This window comes from Lissotriton vulgaris, chromosome 3_1, assembly GCF_964263255.1.
Source record: "Lissotriton vulgaris chromosome 3_1, aLisVul1.2, whole genome shotgun sequence".
Lineage (NCBI taxonomy): Eukaryota > Metazoa > Chordata > Amphibia > Caudata > Salamandridae > Lissotriton > Lissotriton vulgaris.
The window spans coordinates 1407282846-1407299976 of record NC_141689.1 but is presented as its reverse complement, the minus strand read 5'-3'; positions in this window follow the sequence as shown (position 1 = coordinate 1407299976).

Sequence of the window (17131 nt, the reverse complement as noted above, 5' to 3'; positions counted from 1 at the left end):
GTGTAAATACACTTCCAAAATATGGGGAGGATCACCAAAAGGTGACTACAGGACAATATGGACCAAGGCAAGGGACAAGAGCAGGCAGAAGAGGAGGAGAATATGAGGGGTGCGTCAGGGAAAGCCTACCACTCTAGTTTCACACTGGAAGATATAATGCAAGTGATCACGGCCTCCCGAGAGGCCCTTGAGGCCAAGATAGACAATATAGGGACAGATTTGAGCCTCTTAAAAGATGAGCATCGGGGTGTGGCTAGCAGCCGAGAGGAATGGCCGCAGCCTAGAGAGGCTCTTGGCTCCTAGCGCAGAGCTCGATAAATCCAATCGTTAATCCACGATTCCACTGACCCCGAAGATCATGGGACCACGGCGGAAGGCGTGAGGCACCGTCCGGTGCTGCTTGCTGTGACCTGCAACCTTAAGTGCAGATGTGGTGGCCAGTGAAGAGTTGAGGCCCAGGGACGTACACCGGCCGGGACCCACAGTATCGCCAGCATCCGGGGACGAAGGCCTGTGCACCGGATCGGAAAGGGGCGGAGGGACCGATGCTCAGAGAGTTCACCCCCCCCTACATTTCTCGTGGAGGTGGTGAGCGAGGGAGGCGTGCAGCGGATCCGGGGGCCTGGGAGCAGCGACAGGCGAAGTTCCCCTGCAGGGTGTGTCCAGGAACCAGATCGACGGCCGAAGACGGGACTACGGAGGGCACGCAGCCCCAATTGTGAGACTGATAGCGCCGGGGGCCATGCGCCTAAAACTGCGGAGGAGAATACGGTGGGTGGCGAACTGCTCGGGGGGGGCGTGGTTCTGCGCGAGACAATAAGGCACAACGGCTGGAACACCTACTATAATTAATTGGTGCGCAGTCCCGATGATTCCCCCCGGCCGCCATCTTGTATTAATGAATATCGTCTACCGGTCTGAGCGGAGCGCTTGACTCGGCAGGGAGCCCAAAGACGATCAGAAAAGGGGGTTGCGACCTCCCGCACGCTCCTGCAATACAACACTCCGCCACGGATCTGAATCACCGCAGGGCTGCCACTCAACTCCCCTGAGACGCTTTTTGCTCTGCATGGTTGTTCTTCATACCTGGCTGGCCCTGCAACATACACTGCCGGAAAAACTCTGCCCTGCAGCCCGCGCTCCCACCTGGCCTGCTGCGGAGCTACACCTGTGTACTTCACCTGCCTCCACAAGACGTCAGCAGACTCTCCTTCCCGAGATTGGTACATATCGACAATCACCGGTTTACAGGGTCGCAGTTAATACCCTGAGGGCGCTTATCGCTGGAGTTCTATATTGCCTGCGCTTCTCCCCTCCATCGCTACCATGAGTGGCAGGAACTCAAAGGGGTCCAGCCAGGGGAGGCTGGACAAGTTTGCGTTCACCAAGTCACAGGGTGATGCGCAAGAAAAAGACACTCCTTCATCCACAGGGGAGGCGGGGGTGCCGCGCAGGAAGTCACCCTGCAGGATATTATGGCAACGTTAAATAAGGTGGACTCCAGAATTGGGACCTTAGCGGTTGACCTAGCCTTAATCCGTGCAGACTTCAACAAATTGTCCTCCAAAATTTCTGAAGTGGAGAACACAACAGAAGCTCTCTGTCAGACTTAACAATAATTTACTGTAAAGGATACACAGGAACAGAGATGCTTGATCCCGAATCCACCCAGACAGCAACTCAGAGCTTAATTCACAAGTCTCTAAGGATGCTATCAAGGGGGAAGGGGGAAAGTGGATAAAATAACAAAAGAGAGAAGAGACTTTTCTGATGGGTTCCTCTGGTGGGTCCGTCCTGCAGACTTCACCGTTGGTGCAACCTGTAGACAAGGAACAATATTAACATACCAGGTCTAATCTACTCTATGCTATTTACTTCTCTTCTACCCTGAATTCTCAGAAAACTTGCTCCTCTTCTATTCGCTTCAGTTAGTCTTTTCTTCTATGAATCTTGTTTGGTCTGGACTTGGTCTCTTTTTCTGGTAAATAAGAAACTCCTATTTTTTAGTTTGGCTTTTCTATTTAGTTTCCTACCCTATCTCTCCCCATTTAGTTCTACTCACTTTTTTCCTTGACTTCTTTACTTTTTCCAGATATGTGTTTTTTCCTTGTTCATTCTCCACAGCCTTCTATCTGTTCTGCCTGTCTCTTTTTATTAATCTATAATACAGACACACTTGCATTAACTTCTTTAACATGAGGATAGGGGATCACTGTGTTTACTGTTAAAGTTTCAAACTTACTATGTACTCATTTAGTCCCTTGTCCATAACATTCTTCTTTTTCTTTTTTCAATCTTCATTATTCTTTCTTTATTTTACAGGTTATTCTACTGCAGCTAAGCCAGTTGAATTGCCCTGTTCCTGAATGCTGGCTATCGCGGTAAGTATAGGCTTTATTCACTTTTAACTGTTACTTTAAATAACTGAGGCACAAATTTACTTCATAAAAAAAAATGACTTGTGACACTTAGCTTTCGTCTGTTTCTGCTTCACAGACGTGCCGAGGATTTATTGCTGTCTATTCCGTCGTCAGCTGACACCTCAGACGAGTGAAGTCGATAGACGCTGTTTTTTCGCCTCACACGCAGCAAGTTACCGAACTTCGTCTTCCGTGTTTAAAGCGGAATCTCTTCTTCAAGGTAAATATGCTCCAAGAGGTTAACTAGGTATTTAACTGCCTTCGGGGAATACTCTAAATGCGCCTTAAAAGCACAACTATGAACATGAACTCTGGTATTTGAAAACACTCCGTACGCCGTGAATCTCTCGGTGAAGTGCGCAGTTCAAAACCAACGCGCGCTTCACCTGAGCTCCGCCGTGTTCACAGCGGAAAACTAGACTGCTGACTCTAGCTCGTTTCTGGCGACCATTCTAAGGCGCCATTGACTAATTCGCTCTGTCCACCTGCACTGTCTTTGTTGTTGAGTCCTGTAACTTTTCTGCTTATGCATTAAAACTCCGATTTGGAGCCTTGGAGTCATGACACTCTCGCCTCGGACACTTCCACCCTTAAGAAGCAAGTACATCAGTTGGAGGAGGTTAACAAGTTCCTAAAGGCCCGTCTCGAAGATCAGGAGGGACGCTCAAGGTGAAACAACCTTCGCCTGCTGGGTGTGCCGGAGGCAGCAGGGGGACCAGCCCTGGACCTCTATGTGGAGGACCTAGTGACAACTCGCGTTCAGCCACGAGGACTGTCCAACTTTTTCTCTGTGGAACGGGCCCATCGGGTCCCAGGTGGTAGGCCCAAACCTGGGGCACCACCGCACCCTATCCTGACGAGAATATTCAATTTTCGGGATCGATATGCGATCTTGAATGCCGCCCGGAAGACTTCGCCGATCCGCATTAACAACGCCAATTTTACAATCTTCCCTGACTACACTGCGGCAGTTACGAAGCAGCGGAGGAGCTTCCTTGATGTGAAAAAAGCCCTTCGGGAACGTGAGATAAAATACTCCATGCTATTTCCAGCCAAATTAAGAGTGGAAGACGAGGGAAAAGTGTGGTTCTTCCTCACGCCTGAGGAGGCCCATGATTGGCTGGAAGGTTGGCGTAAGGTATCGAGGCAGGGTCCCAACGGCCATCGAGAACAGCGACGCAGCAAGCGGCAGGACGACGTGGAGCAGAAATGAATACTGGTCGCTAGCCTCCGGGAGGCTGAGGATGAGAGGCGAGCATTGTAGCCACGTGAGGAAACTGGGCTGCGATCCCTTGGAACTGGACCTGTATTGGTGACAGGGGTTGATAAGATAAGTAGTGATGTAGATGCGATTACGTTAAGGAGTCACACTGTGGTATTTGCTGCTAAGGTGTTGTCTTCTTTTTTTGTAGGAAGCCTAGTCTAGATGCTGTTTAAAGACATCCAAAAGACTACTCGTCAAGGGTTTTCTCTGGAGACATTTGACAGGGACAGTGGATCACTGACAATGATGGAGTAGGAGGGCTCTGTGAGGGGCAGGAGCAGTTCCCCCCCCCCCCCCATCGTTAAAGAGTGGGAATGGGCACTAAGCGCTCTGCTTTGTTGGGGTGGCGGGCTGTTATGATTCCGTCAAGCAGGGAGGCAGGGTTGGGGGAGGGGGGCAGAGGGCTCTCTGCGAGAAGTTCAGGGTGTTCATGTTTTGTGTTTAGGGCAAAAACTGCAGGTTAATGTATATGATGCTATTGCAAAGGTGAGCTGCATTGGAGATGGTTTGAAACAGTATTTTACCCATGGCGGGAGAGATAGTGTCAACAAGCTCTGGAATTGGAACTAATGTCCCCACAGCAACTCCAGTGCCCCCCTTGACATTACTTAACTGGATCGTGCATGGTCTGGGAGACAAGATTAAAAGAGGGCTAGTGCTACAATACCTGAGACGTAACGGGCCAGCGGTGGCGTTGTTACAAGAAACGCACCTGATGGGTTCGGCATGTAAAGCAATGGACCGCTGGAGGTACAGAATGGTAGTACACTCTGAGTTTACATCAGGCTCGAGAGGGGTGGGCATTCTGGTTCGTAGACCATTCCCATTGATCATACACCACACTTGGGCAGATACTCATGGACGGTTTGCGGCCATATCGTGTCAGTGGGAGGGGAAGCGGTTCAATATTGTGTCTGTATATATCCCCCCTGCCCTCCACTCTATAGCTTTTCCGGCGCTTAGCACATTCTTACTGGGCCTACCGGAGGGTGAATTACTTATGGGGGGGCGACTTTAATATAGTTATCGACGGCACCAGAGACCGCTACCCTAGTAGGATCACGGGGACGGGTGGATCCTGCATGGCTGGGTTTGTTAACGCCTTAGGTCTCATCGACACCTGGAGATATAGACACCCCACGGAACGATCTTACACTTATCAATCAGGAGTACATAATAGTCTCTCCCGTATAGACTACTTTCTTGTCTCTGCGGACAGCCTGCCCTACTTGACGGGTGTTGAGATACGTCCTCGAGGCATATCTGACCACTCCCCTGTTTTTTGACTTATACCATGCACATCAAAACAAGAAAGCAAATTTTCCCTATAGCTCCGGGCTACTTGCAGGTCTATAAGATCCGCAAAGATATAATAGCGGCTACAAAGCACTATTTTCAAGATAACGTGAACTCTGTACAGTCCCCTGGTATTTTGTGGGAGGCATATAAGGCGGTGGTAAGAGGACAGGCTATTGCCTCTATGACGGGCCATAGGCATACGGCAAAAGGAGAGTTGGACGCACTTGAGGCTGAACTGACAGTGCTGCAGGCGCAGTATGAGCAGGACCCCTCTCCAGAGACGGTGCAAAGCCTGCGTCTTAAACAGTGCGCGCTTCGGGAATATCGAGGTGAACTGGTTAAATTCCGGCTCCAAGCTACGAGGCACACTGTCTATGAGGTAGGAGATAAGGCGGGCAAGCTCTTGGCGTGGCTAGACAGGCGGGCAAGAGCGCAGAGAACAATAGCCCAACTCCACACCTCGACTGGTACAATCGTTACTGCCCCCGAAGAAGTAGTAGACACCCTGGCTGAATATTACGAACAAGTTTACACTTCTAACTCTCACATGACAACGGAAGAGGCACAAGCATACATTAAAGATATTCAAATGCCAGCTTTATCAGATGACGCGGCTTTATCTCTAGAGGCTGATTTCACGACTGATGAGATCCTGTCTGCCATTCGTTCTTTACAGTCCGGAAAGGCTGTGGGACACAATGGGATCCCCATTGAACTATATAAACATGCATCTGAATTGACGGCCCTACATCTCCTAACAATGTTTTTACATAGCTTGGAGGTAGGAGAACTACCTTGTGACCAGCGAACGGCTACTATATTTGCAGTGCCAAAGCCTGGTAAGTCCCCAGATGAATGTTCATCATACCGTCCAATATCCCTGCTTAATGCAGAAGCTAAGATTCTGGCTAAAATTATCGCTGCCCGGCTAACCCCACATCTTGAAACTCTAATCCATCCGGATCAATCCTGATTCATGCCCAATAGAAGCACCGCGCTCAACTTGCGGAGGGTGCACGCGGTAGTGGCACACATGCAGTGTTAGCAGGAGCCAGCAGTCATCCTCTGTTTAGATGCTCGAATGGCATTTGACATGTTGGAGTGGACTTATTTGTTTGCTGTCCTCAGGCATCTAGGCTTCGGTCCTAAATTTTGTGCCTGGGTGAAACTGCTATACTCGCATCCTCTGGCGCACTTAGTGGCCAACTGCCATATTTCAAGCGACTTCTTATTGGGTCGTGGAACACGCCAGGGCTGCCCGCTGTCCCCCTTGCTCTTTGCTCTAGCGTTAGAACCACTGGCGGCCTGGATTTGATGGGACCACATGATCAAGGGGCTAAACTGGACTGCAACATAGGAGGACCGCATTTCTTTGTATGAAGATGATGATCTCTCATTCTTGACTTCCCCCAGGTGGTCTATCATAGTACTCTTGGATATCTGTAAAATCTTTGGACAAACATCAGGCTCTAACATCAATTGGTCCAAATCTTTCCTATTTGTTCTTAAAGGCCCACCCACGCGGCTTCCTGCAGAGTGCCCTCTAAGGGTTACGGAGGAGTCCTTTAAATATCTGGGAGTGTGGGTAACACCTGATTCGAATGCCTTCCTCCTCTGAAACTTAGAGCCCCCCCTTGAACGATTCCGAAATGATGTGAAACACTGGCATAATTTACCTCTGACACTCCTAGGTAAAGCGGCCCTTTACAAAATGATGACACTTCCCCGGCTGCTATATATATTGGAAAATACTCCATTCCCTGTCCCTTTAAAGTATTTCAAAAGGATAGATGCATTAGTCTCAGGTCTACTCTGGGGTAATAAGCCAGCGCGTATATCGCGTAGCAAGTTGTCTAGGAGCTGGTATGACGGAGGTGTTGCTCTCCCTGATATTCAGTTGTACTATTGGGCCACCCATCTAAAAGTAATAAATCAATGGTTGCACGTATCCCACACTGAACCAGCATTTCAAGCAGACAGATATGAGTTGGGAGAGGCAGTAATTCTTTCTACACTGTATGATACAAGGGGCACATCGGCCCTCCTGGGCCCAATGGCACACACAATGGGCATTTGGTATGCTGCACAGAACCGTCTTAAATGCAAAGACACTATCACTAGAATGACCCCGCTTTGGTAAGCACGTCGACTAGGCATACTTCGCAATAGCAAAGGTTTCAGGGAGTGGGACCTGATAGGTATATCCACAGTGGGAGACCTATGGAAGGGAGGTACAGTAATACCAATCGACCAACTTCAAACTCACTATGATTTAGCGCCTACTGAAAAATTCAGATATTTGCAAATTAGTTATGCCCTAGGATCGGTTCTGCTGCCAGGTACTGATGTGCCAGAATCCACTCCAATGGAAGACAGATTACTTACTGAACACATGCCCAAAAAAGCGACATCCTTCACATATCGCAAGCTAGTTAATAACCTACCTGACCCAACACTAAAACTAAAGAACAGATGGTTTAATGATTTAGGGGAATTAGATGAGGTGGAATGGCAAACAGCACTGTCTTCTCCGCGGGAAGTAGCCATACCCTCTAGACTCGGCCTGGTACAGCTGAAGATACTTCACCCTGTGTTTTACACTAGGGTCACTTTACACACAATAGGAAGGGCCACACACTGCCTTTGTCTGAGAGGCTGTGGGAAGGATGGAACATTCTTCCACACCATATGGCAATGCCCTCAGGTAGCGCCCTATTGGGCTAAGGTCATGAGAACGATATCACAAGTGTAAAGGAATTTTAGTACCGGAGCCAAGGCTCTGTCTGTTTAACATCTTGGAACCAAACAATCTTACCCATCCGGCCCAGGATTGGGCGACATTGAGTGTAATGTACGCCAAGTGAAATATTTCCAAATATTGGGGTTCCGGGGAGGTTCCCACACTTGGAGACTGGTGCAGAGATCTAGATGCAGCAATGCTTGCGGAGAGAGTGGTGTATATGCACTGAGGATGCCCTCGGAAATGGGAAAAAATTGGGGTGCCTGGAATGAATACAGGGGATATCTGTGTGATCCGTCAGTGGCTGACGAGGAGAGTGAGACTGATCCATAGATGGGAGGCAGTAGGGGACTATAGAAATGTGCCCAAAAAGACGGAAGTATGGCAATTTCATATCTTGCATAATGTGCTGACACTGTTTCTTATAATGAACTGTAATAACCAATGTATACACCATTTACCTAACAGATGCCCTGTTAATGTTATCAATAAAAACAATTAAAAATAAAAATTATCATCGTCGTCTGGCAGAAAGGGTGACCAATAATGAACTGGAGATGGCTGAGATATCCTCGGAGGTGACAGAGTTGAGGAAATCCCTGATGGAAGTGCTGCACAGTGTGAAAACCCTTCAAGCAAGGGTGGTAGAAAGTGAAGGATGGTGCAGGAGAAATAATATCTGCGTCATTGGGTTTCTTGAGCGCGAGGAAGGCAATGACATGGTGCAATACCTAGAACGCTGGCTGAAGATGGAAGTGGCCCCAGACGGGCTGTCGCAGTTCTATACTCTGGAAAAGGCCCACAGAGTACCAGCATGACCCCCTAAACAGGGGCCCCCCACGTCCAGTGATTGCTCGCTTACTCCACTGTAGGGACCGGGATGATATCCTGGCACAAGCTCGGGAGTCCAAAAGTCTTCAAATTCGGAACAGTAAAATACTGATATTTCCGGACTTCACAAGGGAGGTGCAAAGGCAACGGCCTCCTTCCTGGCAGTGAAGAAGCGCCTCAGACAATTACAGATGGGGACCAGTTTTTGTAAACTCCTCAGGATGCGTGGAACTGACTTGACACCATCAGGAAGTCAAGGGAGAACTACCCTGGTACAACCCCCAGGCAATCACAGAGCAAGCCCACACGCCATCATCTACAGAGGCTAGAGAGGAAAGGCAAAGGGTACTTAGGGAAGGGGCAGAGAGGAGTAAGACTGGCTCCAGTCCTAAAGCTACGAGAACAAACAGCAAGGGAAAAGAATTAGATGGTTCCAGAGGTTCCGGCTCGGCAGAGGAAGCATCCGACATGGACCTGCCTAGAATCACCCCCAAGTCAGTGGATGCACTTATCTGAACTAACTGTCCTCCGACATCATGAACCTGATGAAAGGAGAGTCGGTAGCCGTCTCTTGTATCCTTTTTGGTCTCTGCCCCCTTGGTTTTGCTTCAAAGGAGAGCGGACATGGGGGGGACCTGGGGGTGCACCTATAAACTATAAGAGTATGCAAGGGAGGTGTGAGAGCCCAACCTCCATAGGCAACGGAGAGGGGAGAGCTGTAAGGTGGGACACCGGGAGAGGACTGGTCGAAACTCCACCCCCACAACACATCTGCGTAGGAACTCTGCGAAATGGTTACTAGGTATTACAGAGTTTGGATGGATTCTGGACTATCACCTGTCCTGGGGTTGGGGTGTTGGGTAGTTAACTGTTTAAGGTGGTGATTGGGTGGGACTAGGCATGCCTGTGCTGGAGTACTGGGAGGTGAATTTCTAAACTCACTCCGATGGGGTCTGCCGTAAACATAAAATTCCTCTCCTGGAATGTGAGAGGAATGCGCACTATGACAAAACACCATAAAATTCAAGCATGTCTAATCAGAAGGGGTGTGCAGGTAGCACTGTTACAAGAAATGCACATTATGTCCATGGAGAGAGAGGCCTTACGGAGGCAATGGAGAGGGCAGGTATATTACACAAACTATTCCTCCTACGCTAGAGGGGTCCTCATATGGGTGGGGGCCGGGGTTCCATTTCAGTGCAGTAACCATATAATAGACCCAGAGGGGCAATATGTGATCCTGGTGGAGAAATTGGATGGTAAGGATGTAACAATAGGGAGCAAGTATGGACCAATCATAAATCAAACCTCATTTCTAGCAAGTCTCTCCAGAAAGCTAGCGCAGTAGAGATCAGTGATAGTAGGGGGAGATTTTAACTGTATTACAGGCACAAGTTAGAACGCTCGCATCCACCGCTAAAAGACTCCCCCATTGTTAGAGCAGTTGAAGCAAGACGAGGGTCGCAACAGCAATAGGGACTGATAGATTCCTAGAGGGTGCTACATCCTAGAGACGATTCAGAAAAGGGGGTGGTGATGAACAGAGTGTCTGAATTAAGCAGACCACTCTTACCCAGTCCAAAGATCAGGGCTTGATCCATCACCGTTTTTTAGCTCACTGCACCATCCCAGCTCAGAACCTGGCTACATGCAAATTAGTCTGACCCTGGCCCAGTGCATCATGGGAACAGGGCAGACCAAACTACTAAGCCAATTCTTATATTGGGAAGGAAACAAGCTACCGGGGACCGGTTTCTGGCATTTCAGCCGTCTTCGGCCCGGCTTGCTTGAATCCTGATGGTGCAATGAGCAAGGGACTCACATCTGAGTATACCCTTCCACGCTTATGGTGGACAAAAACGATTCAGAAAAGGGGGTGGTGATGAACAGAGTGTCTGAATTAAGCAGACCACTCTTACCCAGTCCAAAGATCAGGGCTTGATCCATCACCGCTTTTTAGCTCACTGCACCATCCCAGCTCAGAACCTGGCTACATGCAAATTAGTCTGACCCTGGCCCAGTGCATCATGGGAACAGGGCAGACCAAACTACCAAGCCAATTCTTATACTGGGAAGGAAACAAGCTACCTGGGACCGGTTTCTGGCATTTCAGCCGTCTTCGGCCCGGCTTGCTTGAATCCTGATGGTGCAATGAGCAAGGGACTCACATCTGAGTATACCCTTCTACGCTTATGGTGGACAAAAACGATTCAGAAAAGGGGGTGGTGATGAACAGAGTGTCTGAATTAAGCAGACCACTCTTACCCAGTCCAAAGATCAGGGCTTGATCCATCACCGTTTTTTAGCTCACTGTACCATCCCAGCTCAGAACCTGGCTACATGCAAATTAGTCTGACCCTGGCCCAGTGCATCATGGGAACAGGGCAGACCAAACTACCAAGCCAATTCTTATACTGGGAAGGAAACAAGCTACCGGGGACCGGTTTCTGGCATTTCAGCCGTCTTCGGCCCGGCTTGCTTGAATCCTGATGGTGCAATGAGCAAGGGACTCACATCTGAGTATACCCTTCCACGCTTATGGTGGACAATAAAGATTCAGAAAAGGGGGTGGTGATGAACAGTGTCTGAATTAAGCAGACCACTCTTACCCAGTCCAAAGATCAGGGCTTGATCCATCACCGTTTTTTAGCTCACTGCACCATCCCAGCTCAGAACCTGGCTACATGCAAATTAGTCTGACCCTGGCCCAGTGCATCATGGGAACAGGGCAGACCAAACTACCAAGCCAATTCTTATACTGGGAAGGAAACAAGCTACCGGGGACCGGTTTCTGGCATTTCAGCCGTCTTCGGCCCGGCTTGCTTGAATCCTGATGGTGCAATGAGCAAGGGACTCACATCTGAGTATACCCTTCCACGCTTATGGTGGACAAAAACGATTCAGAAAAGGGGGTGGTGATGAACAGAGTGTCTGAATTAAGCAGACCACTCTTGCTCAGTCCAAAGATCAGGGCTTGATCCATCACCGTTTTTTAGCTCACTGAACCATCCCAGCTCAGAACCTGGCTACATGCAAATTAGTCTGACCCTGGCCCAGTGCATCATGGGAACAGGGCAGACCAAACTACCAAGCCAATTCTTATACTGGGACTAGAGACAGCAATTACTCATTTTTCTCAGGCCTTTATGACCTAAATGTGAGACTGGACGCCATACTTTGCTCCCCTGACGTGCACGAGCAGGTGAGTACAAGCAAGTATCTTACCCAAATGATCTCTGATCATAACCCCCTTCTGCTGGGGTTTCAGTGGACAATGGAAAGACCACAAATCCCCACTTGTTGACTCAAGCAGGAAGCCCTAGATGTCCAGGTCTTTCATGCAACAATAAGAACAGAGATTGAGCAATATTTTGAGAACAATACGGAGACTGCTACTAATCCACGAAGTGGTGATTAGGGGGAAGTGTATATCTGAGGTAGTGGGAATCAGTACACTTTTGTGAGACACAATAAGGGCGGAGCAAAACCTTGGAGAGTTGGAGAAAGAGAGACCAGAGCTGCAAGACCAACTCATAGAAGCCAAAGAAGAAGTGGCGGAGCAAGTAGAAAGGCTGTGCTGCTTTGACTACAGGAACTATATGGTACAAGCCCATGCAGAAAGGGACAAAGCAGGAGAAATGCTAGTGTAGTTAGCCAATCTGGCCAAAAGGGGGTTGATCATTCCGGAGATGAGAGAGGGGCGTGCAGGGGCATCATACAAACAACAAGACATACATAGGGTGTTCTTTATGTACTACAAGGGACTTTACAGTAGTAAAATGAGTGGTACTGTGTTAGGAAACAGAGACTGGGGCTGCCTAGAAGACCTTGAAATGCATGTTGTCCTGGAATCCCCGTCCCGTCTTTTTCACCTAATCCCTAACCACTTTGGCATTACAGCAGAGGGAATTTTCAGACCCTCACTGGCGCACGTAAAGAGGAGCATCGGAACGTATCCGTTGCTTGGCTTACTGTTCCGGTACCACGCCCCCTTCCTACTTCCTGATTCTGAAGCGCGTTGCCGCAGCGTTCGCGGCTCCCCCTTGGCGTTTCTTGGCATTCTCTCCTGATTCCTGTATGCGGAACCCTCCTTGGCCCTCATTTCGCCGTGCACTTCTGGAGTCTTGACACGCTGTTGCCGGTATTTCCTTTGCTGCTCCCGGCCGGGCGCTGTCATTTCACCCTACCTTTTCCCATGCATTTCGCGGGCATTCAGCTCAGCCCGTGCTTTTGGTTCCTATCCCCATAACCAGCAAACAGAAGTGCCTCTTATGTAAACCTTGTTGTTATTCCTATAGAGAGAGAGCTCTCCGCCCTGATTCTCCCTCTGGGCCGGGTGTCTCTCCTCCTGAGTGTGTCACGGCTCCGCTGTCCTTGCCCCTGAACAGCCGGTCGGTACACCTCATCCCCACACTTTTCTTTTTCCTTCTTGTACGTTTGAGTGTGTGAGTCCTTTGTGAGTTCTGCCCTTCCTGGCCTGGTATCCTGGTCTACAGGTCGTCACCTTGTACTAAGAACTCATCTTTACAGCGATCAGAAACTTCATTTGGGGTAAGACTTTCCTTGCGACAACCACGCATGTCAATGTTTTGAGTACTTACTTGTATGTCTAGAGTGTATTGTATAGTACCTCCTGTTCTTTTTCCTAGGCTGGACCACCACCTGAAGTACTTCTTCCTGTATGCTGACCCCCGTATGAGGAGAGTGGTGGACACTCCTTGGGTTTTTTCCTCATACTTTTAGGGGACAGTTGACAGGAGTGTGTTCCCTATCACATTCTTGTTTCTGTGTCCTGGAAGTAGTGGGATTATTCTTCGTTCCCGTGGAAACTGGCGAATCTGCTAACATACTGACTTAGATATCGATGAGTTCATGGTACCCCAGGAATTACCATCTATAGAAGAGGACATAGAATTGCAGGAGGTTAGAGCAGCTATTAAAAACATGACCAGGAATAAAACCCCAAGTACAGACGGCCTTCCAGTCGAGTTTTACACAATGTATGTGGACATACTAAGTCTGGTAGAAAGGTTCAATCAGGCTAAACAAGGGGGACTGTTACCGACCTCAACAAGGGAGGCACTGATTATCCCCCTGCTAAAACCAGGGAAGCCAGCAACAGATAGAACAGCCTACAGGCCGCTTTTCATGTTAAACTTAGATTACAAGATTTCGAACAAAATCCTGGCAGCAAGGTTACTCCCACATATGACAGGGCTAATTCATCCAGATCAGGCTGGTTTTATCTCCACATGTAAGTAAACATCAGGAGGTTCATGTGCATTCTAGAGGAAGACTTGTATGATAAAAATGAGGCGGTCGTATTTTTGGTAGATATTGAAAAAGCGTTTGATAGTCTGGAATCGTCATACCTTTTTTAAGTGATGAAGAAATTTGGGCTGGGAGAGAATTTTGTCCAATGGACGGCACCACTATATGCTGACTCCAAGGTGCGAGTCAAGACTGGGGCTATAATATCAGAGGCGTAAGCAGTGGGGAGAGGCACAAGGCCAGGATGCCCACTTCCCCCAAGGCTATTCAACTTGACCATGGAGCCTCTAGCAGCCAAAGCCAGAACGGGAAGACATTATAGGGAATTGGAGTTTGTGGGACATACCCAGCATATCGCTTTATACGCCGATGATTTACTCTGTTCCTACAGAATACAGGAGAGTACCTTGAGGGAGCTCGAGAGATGCTGGAGGCACTAGCGAGAGTATCAGGACTCTGAGTTAACTGGAGAAAACCATGCCTTTGGGGGTGGTGATGGACGGAGCATCTGAATCAATCAAACACTCACACCCAGTCAAAAGATCAGGGTTTAATCCATCACCGTTCTTTAGCCCATCACCACCCCCTTGTGTACTGCTTTTGGCCGCCATAAGTGTGGCAGGGTATACTCCGATGTGAGTCCCTTTCTCACTTTGCCACTGGATTCAAGCAAGCCGGGCTGAAGACGGCTGGAATGCCAGAAACCGGTCCTCGGAAGCTTGTTTCCGGTCCAGGGAAGACATGGCTTGGCAGTTCGGGCTGTACTGTTCCCATGAGGCACAGGGGCAGACTCATTTGCATATAGCCATGTCTGAACTGGGGTGGCAGAGTGGGCTAAAGAACGGTGATGGATTAAACCCAGATATTTTGACTGGGTGTGAGTGTTTGATTGATTCAGATGCTCCGTCCATCACCACCCCCTTTTTTTCCCCACTGGGGCGGGCCGTGAAAAGCCTCAGTGTGGACCCGGATTGGGAGAATAGATGTCTCTCGTACCTGGGGATGTCTATATACCACGACAGGGTGGACTTACTGGAAGGTAATGTAGGAAAAGCAATTAGGGGGTAAAAACAGAGTATGGTGGGCGTGGCTTGCAGCGGTGAGTGATGGCCGCAGCCTAGACGGACTTGTTCCCTTCCCCAGAATTTTACATTCCCTGAGGCCATCCGCGACCGAGTGCTGTACTGTGATGATGGGGGCATGATGGACCCCCCGAGCGGCCTTCTGGACCCCCTGTCGAGGCGCCCATGTGCGGTGACCGCCTGAGCTCGGAGGTGCCTGTAGTGGGAAAATGGTGGACGTGAGTGGCGACCGGCTGAAGACGTCGGCCTGGCGGCATGAATGGATCCCCTCGATGTAAGGTTTACCCTGTGGTGCGGAGGTGTGCTTGATGGAGGTTGCTGGGGACACGAGCAGCCACATCTGTGATGCGCTCTGCCTATTGGTGAAAGCAGTGGAGGGGCGCTGGGGGATATCCTGAAAATCGAAGCCCCAGCTTTGCGGCCTAGCTGATGATTGCGGCTGGACGGCGATTGTTGGAGTGCTGCGGTGGCCCGGCGGACGCCTGAGAAGCGCAGAGGGAAGTGTAGGGGCTGCTGACAGGAGATACGGGTGGTTGCCTTGAATTGCTGGCCTTGGCGGACTGACGGCAGGAGGATTGGCAGAGCGTGACGCCGTGTGCGCTTGAATAGCTGGATGCTCGGCTGCGCAATCGGTGCTGTGCCCAAGATACAGGGGGATTTCCTAGGAGGCTGCCCGGAGATGGTGAAGATTGGGTTCCCTGTGGAGACCTGTGCTGCATTTATGTTAGGGGGCATGAGGGGCACCAGAAGTCACCTGGAGGGTATGCAACCTCTCCAATAGAATATGTGCACAACCACAGTGAGTAAAGCAGCGGTGGAAGCGGTGTGATAAAGGTTACACTGGACAGTGGGAGGAGAGCCTCCTTATGTTGCATCTGGGACTTGGGAGCTGCTTGGGCTGCTATAGATGTGTACCTGCTGAAAAGGAAGTGTGGGTAGTTCTATCTTACTGTCCTGCTGGTGGATGGAGGGGTGCCCGGAAGCGAGGGCCCACTGCTTAAGAACTGGCCTGTAGCGGGGTGGGTAGAAAGGGGCAGGAGGCGAGTTTTTGTTCTTGATGGTTTTATTTGCTGGTACAAGATATCAGTACAAGTTGTTGTATATGAGCCCTTCTCGGGGATTGGCTTCGCTCGGTTCGCCGTCTTCTCCGGGTTCCCTGCTCCTCCCTCCGAATGGGACTCCGTCGCGTCTCTTCCTGGTCCGTCTCCGTGTATGTGGTACCCGCCGCCTCGGAAGAAGACACAAGAGAGGGCGTATCAGTTCTATGTTCTCTCCTGACACAGTCAGAAGGGGAAGGGAGTGAGTGGACACCAACGGTGACTATTTACATCAAGTGGTGGGGCGGGGGAGTGAAGGAAGGGTACTCCGGGGAGCGAAGGGAATCCGGTTACTCTACTGTCCCACCTCTTCTCCTAACCCAGCCCGTGATACGATTACATACCTCGGTGAGCCACACACCTCCAGGTGGCGTGCGGCTGGGCGGCTCGTGTTGCCGTTGGCCTCCAGGCTCCCGCGCCGCCGACGGGTCTCTCTGCGCCTCCTCCTCTCCCTCGGTAGATGGAAAACCGGGTTCTCAGCTCTCTTCTCTTGCTTCGTTCCTCTCGCTCCACGCCGCTCCTCTCCACTCGCTGTCCTCTCCTCCGGTGTACAAGCACACCTGACTGCATTCACCTGCCGGATTTAAGGCGTGTCTTGGCCCCTCCTCTTAACCAGTCCGCTTCCAGTTAAAGGGCCAGTCGTCTTCCTCTTCAGCATCGCAGCTGTATCGTTCTTCGGGCACTGACCAGACATGTGGTGGTGAAGGCTGCAATGACTGGAGGGGGGGTCACAATGTGAATACCCACTCGGGGTGGTAGCGGCCTTCGGGGCAACGCCACCCCTGTTACATGGCCCTTGTTGACTCCTCGCTAGCGGCCTAGGGTATTGGAGAGAGTGTCGGCCCTCCCTGTCGGGCCCTGCTGGATGGACTCCCCAGCGGTGCTACATGCTAAATTAAGTGCTGTTGGAGACCAGTGAACAGTGGGCGTGTGGATATCTGCCTGGTGCCGGAGGTTGGGGCCCTTGACTCCTGCGGTCAGTCATTGTTGGTGGGGACGACTCGGTGGGTTAAACCTGGAACCTTGGTGCTTCTCAATATTGAACCTATCTTTGGATTGTCTTAATTGACTGGTTGTGGTTGAGTCGGCTGGGTATCTTCCATATTTATCTGCAGGCCCTGGATGCT